General features: G+C 45.0%; 1 non-coding gene across 1 annotated transcript; it reads right to left on the minus strand.

The window, feature by feature from the left end:
* Positions 1–4856: 4856 nt before the first annotated feature.
* On the minus strand, positions 4857–4925 carry TRNAT-UGU (transfer RNA threonine (anticodon UGU)). The gene has a single exon. It is a non-coding gene; the product is annotated as a tRNA-Thr (tRNA).
* Positions 4926–7067: the final 2142 nt, after the last annotated feature.

The raw sequence follows: 7067 nt of genomic DNA on the forward strand, positions 1-7067 counted from the left end.
AAAAAATACTACAGTTATTTGCAAGAAATTAGCATGGCACACCAATGAAAGCACAACAATGAACTCTTATGTTACACAGACAGGGCTCAGCTCTAAAACACAGTACATTGCCCTTAGCAACTGTTGTTTACACTCCATGGTTCACCTGTGGCATCATGATCATAGTTATCTCCTTGCAAAGTTCAGGGGTGTTCACAGCTGGAAAACTGATTCTCATCCAATTCCATATCTATATCTCAGAAGAGAGTGTGCCTCCAAAGCAACGAATTGATAAGAACAAATTGAGACAACAGCCAAGCATACCACAGCTTTGCATAGCCTATCTGAAAGGACTCCAGGAAGGTCTCTTGAACTGGCGGAGGCTTTGCCATGGATAAGGCAAGGCAGCTGAGGCCCCGAATAGGTAAAGATTGCACTAAAGGCAAAGGCAGAACTTTCACTGAGTCCGTCGTGAGATGTCTCCTGAAGACCTCATATGTAGGGTTGCCAGGTCCCTCCACCACCAGCGGGAGGTTTAGGGGTGGAGCCTAAGGAGGGCGGGGTTTGGGGAGGGGAAGGACTGCAATGCCATATAGTCCAATTGCCAAAGCGGCCGTTTTCTCCAGGTGGTCTGATCTCTATCGGCTGGAGATCAGTTGTAATACCAGAAGTTCTCCAGCTATTACCTGGAGGTTGGCAACTCTACTCATATTCCATAACACATAATCATTTTCCTAATGCACCAGTCTTCACCATTGGTGCCAGCTGATCAAACTGAAAAGCTAAGACCTTCCCCTCATCCTGTTTCCCCGACCTGAAATGGCCACGGGAAGCTGTTATTTGGATAGGCACTGCACGTATTGATATGACTATACTACATTTCCCCCAATGGAGCAAACAGTGGCTCCCTGGAACCATTCAGGTGAGAAAACCAGCAAAGGGCAGGAGTCCTAAGTGCCTTCTCCTTCTCCTCATGATTTTGATTGGGGAGCGCAGAGCTCCCAGAACATGTCTGGGACCCAACCCAGAAACATACCCAGATAAAAAATCCCATGTTTATGTTGAACAAGGTCCTCTCAGCCTTTTACTCTCGGCCCCAACTATTAAAATTTTCCTTCACTGACTAAAACTAATCCTCACAATTAATCTAAAATATTAATGAATTGAATCAGAAGATTATAGCATATACCATCATTAGTAATTATTAGTAATTTGATTATTAGAAAGTTATTATACTCATTTAATCCACTATTTTAAAGGAAAGAAGGGAAAGAAATGCAAAGAGCAAATTAATTTTCCCCCACAAAACATATCATAAAGCACTTGGAGTAGCATGGGGGCATCAGGTTGGATCCAGCAATGTGCAAATGGGGTGAGGGGGAAGTAGTTCCTCTTGCAGAAAGGATTGAGCAAAATCTTGCTTAACATCTCCTGCTCCCATCTGAGTTTGCTCATATGCACACATGCAAGATCTTGTGCAGCGATCTCCTCCCTCTCCCATAGTGTCCCTTGGAGAGCCACATTATAAGAATGAAGATGCTGCTGGGTTCATTTCTTGAAAACCCGAGCCTGGTTGCATAAGATCTTGAGCAAGCAGAAATACAAGTTTCTGGGATACAATAAGTCTGACTTAGCACAAGCAGCTTCTGCACCTTTGTCTTGTGTTTCCATATGTGCAAGAGCTCTGGCACAAACAGAAATTGTGCGCTGGATCCAACTCATCTTTTGCATAAAAAGAAGCCTTTGCCTACCACACAGTGGCAAGCCCGGAAGTGATGCGCGCGGCCCACTGTGCCCGCTGGCCCTCAGCTGGCTGGCGGGCAACCCAGTGGATTGGCGGGATTTTACCCGCCACCACCGGGCACCTGGCAACCCTATACCTATATCATGTATACAAGACCCCATGTTATCTCGGAGGCTAGGAAAATTTGAGCAAGCAATCTCAGTGATGAAACCAGCACATGCCCCCTTGGAGGGCACAGTCCCCTGAATGTGGGTGTGTGTGATATGTGGTGGTCCACACTTCCTTTTGGGGAACAGAGCTTTCAAATTGTCCTCAATATCATTCCGGAACTAGGAAATTGCAAATAAGGAACTGGGAACAAACAGGGAACTGGGAACAAACTTCAGCCTCCTGTGATGAAAGCAGTAGTCGTTGTTGTAGTACTTCCTGCTGATTGACACACCAATCATATAATTAGCCCTCTCTACCCATATAATCCCTTATTTCCTCCTATGCTTCAGAAGCACTGCAAAAGTTTTCTTCCTCTACGACAGTCCTCACTGCCTCCCTTTCTCAATCACAAAACCGAATAAATAAATAAAAAACGTTCTGAATTTTCCCACTTCCTGTAACATTGTTTTTTCAGTTACAGTAATGGGGAAAATTGCAGCAGAATCTTAACTCCAGCTTTCCAGCTTTAGGGACAAAAGTCTTAAAGTAGGTTTCACAGGTTGGGGGCAATACAGGCCCATCACAAAGCAGGAGACACATGGCCCATGGGTCACACAAAAAGCGCTCTTTGCCCTTTGACCACTGGGTCATACAAATGTGTTCTTTGGGGGAGAGGGAGAACTGTGAGTGAAAATCCAATGTGGCTGAAAGTTCTCAGTAGCAGAAGTGCCCAGCTAACCGAGAACTCAAAACATGTAGAAAAAGAATGCGAACTAATTTGGGGAGTGGTTTTACAGAACAGCCACAAACTTTTCCTTGCCTATTGAGCATAACCACAACCTTTCCTTGCCTATTGAGTACAGGCTGGTATTTGCTGTCGCTGACATTTAACAGAGGCAGAAGCCAGATAATAGTATTTGGATACAGGGATGATTAAACTGGAAAATCAAGATTGTTGTGTCGTTTTTTTCCCAGCGCTCAGAACTGTCATTTCAGTTTGACTTGTCAGAGTGTCAGGCAAGCACATGCTCCTTTGAACCTACTTAAAACTGGAGTGGCTTAGCTTCCCTTCGTCTAGGTCTGTCAATCCCACAGGAGAAATGGCCCAAAGCCCAAAGCTAGCAGCAATCACAGGAAGCACTGACGTCACTTCCCTACTGGAGGCAACAGGGGCCTCTTGTAACCTGACGCCATGGCTGGTCAACAGCAATTAGTCACCAAAAGGTAAATGATTAAATGGAATCCTCAGGGGGAAAAAACAGAGACGGCTATCGAATGTTACCAGCATTTATAGCCTGGTAAAGAACATTATGCCCTGTACTCGACACTATCTGCTGAAAATGAAAGTTACTAATTATTTTGTTGTCACTTGCTAAATCGAATGTTACGTTCTTTGAACACAAGAAGCTGCCTTCCACTGAATTAGACCACTGGCCCATTAATATTAGTATTGTCTGCTCTGACCAGGTCAGCAGCTCTCCAGGGTCTCAGTCTGAGGCCATTCACATCACGTACTACCAGACCATTTCGACTGAAGATGCCAGGGATTGAACCTGGGACTAAATGCTCTACGTCAGAGCCACACACGCCCCCTAAGGCTGTTAGGTCACAACAGTATCTGATAAGGACTATGCTACTTGCTAAGGGGTGAAAAGAATACAAATATGTGTCACAGAATAGCCTTTTGGTTATCAATTCAATACATTAATTATAAAGAACTTAAAACTTATTACCATTATTTTCCAGAGCGCAGGCTAACATAATCAGATTCCAGGAAATTGCAAGAAAAGTCCTATAGATTCTGTCTCCTAGCCACTGCCGGTACTCTTCCTTCCCAAACCCCAGATTAGCAAATGTTCAATAACTGGTGACAGTGTTACCACATATGGTAAAGAAGACATGGTACTGTATATTGTGCTGCTCTGATTCAGCAGTCGAAATTCTCTCTCTGGTACCCTTCCTTTAAGAAAAATAAATTCACTTCACAGTACTTAGAGCCCATTCCTGCAGAGGGGTGGAGCTCTTTAGAAGCCGGTGTGATCAAGTGCTGGCATAGGTGCCATTTTATCACGGAATAAAGTGGCACCTTCACCAGTGTGGGGGCAAACACACCAGCGTCCAGGAGCTGCAGAGCTCTGCTGGCCCCTCCTGCCAGCACAGCCACTCCGGGAACTAAATCCCAAAGGGAACACCTGCACCGGCGTGAGGGAGGTGTTCCTGGGGCGTTCCCAGGGGCGGAGCTGATGCTAACCCCTCTCGCCCCAGGAACACCCCCTTGCAGAGCGGCGTTGCTATGACACCTTTTTGGGTGGCATAGGTGCGCGCTCCCAGAGGTGGCATAGGTGCGCCGCTCCTGGCCGCCGCGTAAATACTTCCGACCTCAGGAACGGGCCTCACTAGTCCTCCAATAAGAAAAGCTTTTACCAGCTTTCTTTTCCAGACCATGCCCTTGGCACATCTTGAAGGCAGATTTAACAAAGTTCCTGGAGAGCAGTGCCTCTGTCTCTGTGGCCAGGGTCAAGTGGAAGACCTCAAACATTTTATCTCATACTGCCCCTTCTATGAAGGCATAAGAGAAAGGTGGTTGGGTCATATTATCATCAACTTCGCAGGCACAGATGCGGAACTTATTGAGTTTTTGCTGGCAAGTGTCTTTTCTAATGTCAGCTGCCAGGTGGCTATTTTTGCCTTATCATCTTTTAAAACCAGGAAAAATATTTTACTCACTAAGCTTCAGAGGCACTTGGTTAAAATGTAGTTTTACGTTCTGTAACCACTCTTGGCGTTTTGTTTTTATAGCTACACTGTTTATTTGTATTTTATGCTTATGTTTTTGCTTTTGAGTTGATACACATGGAACTGTCTTATACTGCATCAGACGCATGGTCCATCAAAGTCAGTATTGTCTACTTAGAATGGCAGCGGCTCTCCAGGGTCTCAGGCGGAGGTCTTTCACATCACCTACTCGCCTTGTCCCTATAACTGGAGATGCCAGGGATTGAACCTGGGACCTTCTGCATACAAAGCAGAGGCTCTACCACTGAGCCACAGCCCTTCCCTGATGCTTGTTATGACCATGGGGTTACAACAATGAACTTATCCATCAATCATTAATTATAAAGAACTTAAAACTCATCACCAAGATTTTCCTGAGAGCAGGGTGACATCATCAGATTCCAGGAAATAGCAAGAAGAGTCCTATAGATTCTGTCTCCTAGCCACTGCCAATACTCTTCCTTCCCAAGCCACAGATTAGCAAATGTTCAATAAATGGTGACAGTGTTACCCCCATATGTTAAGGAAGACATGGCATATTGTGGATACACGTTTGTATGAATGAGGCCTACTTCTTACTTGGGTCAAATTCCCTCTGGGGAAGCCAAGAGAACAAGAACAATCTGTCTTGTTCCACCTCTCACTCCTGTTCTGAAGGAACTGCAGGTTTAGGTTCTAACACCTGGCATAAGGGTAGGGAAAAGCAGGGGTGACACACAGGCTTCTAAGATCATTTGTTTTAACTCAGTGATGAAATTCCAAAGTAGTCTTGGAATGAGAACATAGATTAGAATATAGGAGAAAAATCAGGGATAATTTATTGAGTGAAATATCAAAGCCCACTTAGGCTTCAAAATGATATAAAGAACATGTGCAGCATCAAATACCCAAAGCCCTACTGTAAATGCAAGATGTTCCATACACACATATGCACTCATATAATGGGTAGCAGTGTTTGGGGGAGGGGGAGGAGAGAGAAAGAGAAGTCAATGGGGGTAGCAAGTGTCTAGGTAATCCAAGATCCAAGCTAGGGTTGCCAGGTCCCTCTTCGCCACCGAAGGGAGGTTTTGGGGGCAGCGCCTGAGGAGGGCAGGGTTTGGGGAGGGGAGGAACTTCAATGCCATAGAGTCCAATTGCCAAAGCAGCCATTTTCTCCAGGTGAACTGATCTGTATCAGCTGGAGATCAGTCGTAATAGCAGGAGGTCTCCAGCTAGCACCTGGAGGTTGGCAACCCTAATCCAAGTGGACCTCAAACTTGCCCAGACGGGAAGACATTAAGTTGCTAGAGGGGATGCTTGGTGGGGAGGCTAGTGGGAATGTGAGCTAAAGTTCAGACAATCCTCCAAGGACTGGAAGAGAGATGTGGAGAAGAAGGCGCAAGTACAGGTGATGCAGGCAGTTCCTCATATAGGAACTGGGGAATAATAAGAAACAAAGCATTTTGGTTTTCCTAGCTTTGGAAAGAGTCACAGAAGGCGAGTGACATCTCTTGATTAGTCAGAGGTGTGACCAAAAGAGATTCCACAGCATGAGAGCATTTCCAAATAAGGAAGGGAATTCAAGGAAGGGAGAAGATGTATCAAAGGCACTCTTCGTTACATCACCAGAAGCCTGTTGAACGCAAATTAGTACAATTAAATCATATGACTAAAGACAGATGTCATCTGGGCTTTGACACAAAAAACCTTTGTTAGGCGAAATGCAGTCAGGCAATGAAATACCAGTTTTAAAAGCCCTTAACTGAATCCAAAAGGTTTGGGACCACGGTGTGAACATCAACTACTGCCTAGCTGGCACTACAATCCTAAACAGAATTATATTCATCAAAGCCCATGGATTTAGAAGGATGTAACTCTGTTTAGGATTGCACTGGGAGTCAACTCCATTGTAGCATTGGTTGCTGGAATGTACCAAGACTGGACGCATTTTGTTCTTGTATGCCCTACCACCTGTTTGACTCGTGGTCTCCCAACGAGCAGCAAGTTCTTGATAGGAAGTCAAGTGACATCACAGTCATGTGACAGGAAAAGGAGGAGCCAACATTTAGAGTTGCCAACTTCCAGGTAGTAGCTGGAGATTTCCTGCTATTACAGCTGATCTCCAGCTGATGGAGATCATTTCACCTGAAGAAAATGGCCGTTTTGGCAATTGGACTCTGTGGCATTGAAGTCCCTCCCCTCCCAAACCCCGCCCTCCTCAGGTTCCACCCCCAAAATCTCCAGTAATTTACCAACCCAAAGCTGGCAACCCCATATTGGAGTCATTACTCAGGAGGCAATTGTTATTTCTTTCTTTATTATAATCATTGTTGTTGCTGAGTGAACTTTGTCTTGTGCTTTGTTTCGATCTGCTGTTTTAAAATTATGATTAAATTGATTTATGACTACATCTCTCCGGGTTTTTCAGTACATATACAGT

Source organism: Euleptes europaea, chromosome 4, assembly GCF_029931775.1.
Source record: "Euleptes europaea isolate rEulEur1 chromosome 4, rEulEur1.hap1, whole genome shotgun sequence".
Classification (NCBI taxonomy): domain Eukaryota; kingdom Metazoa; phylum Chordata; class Lepidosauria; order Squamata; family Sphaerodactylidae; genus Euleptes; species Euleptes europaea.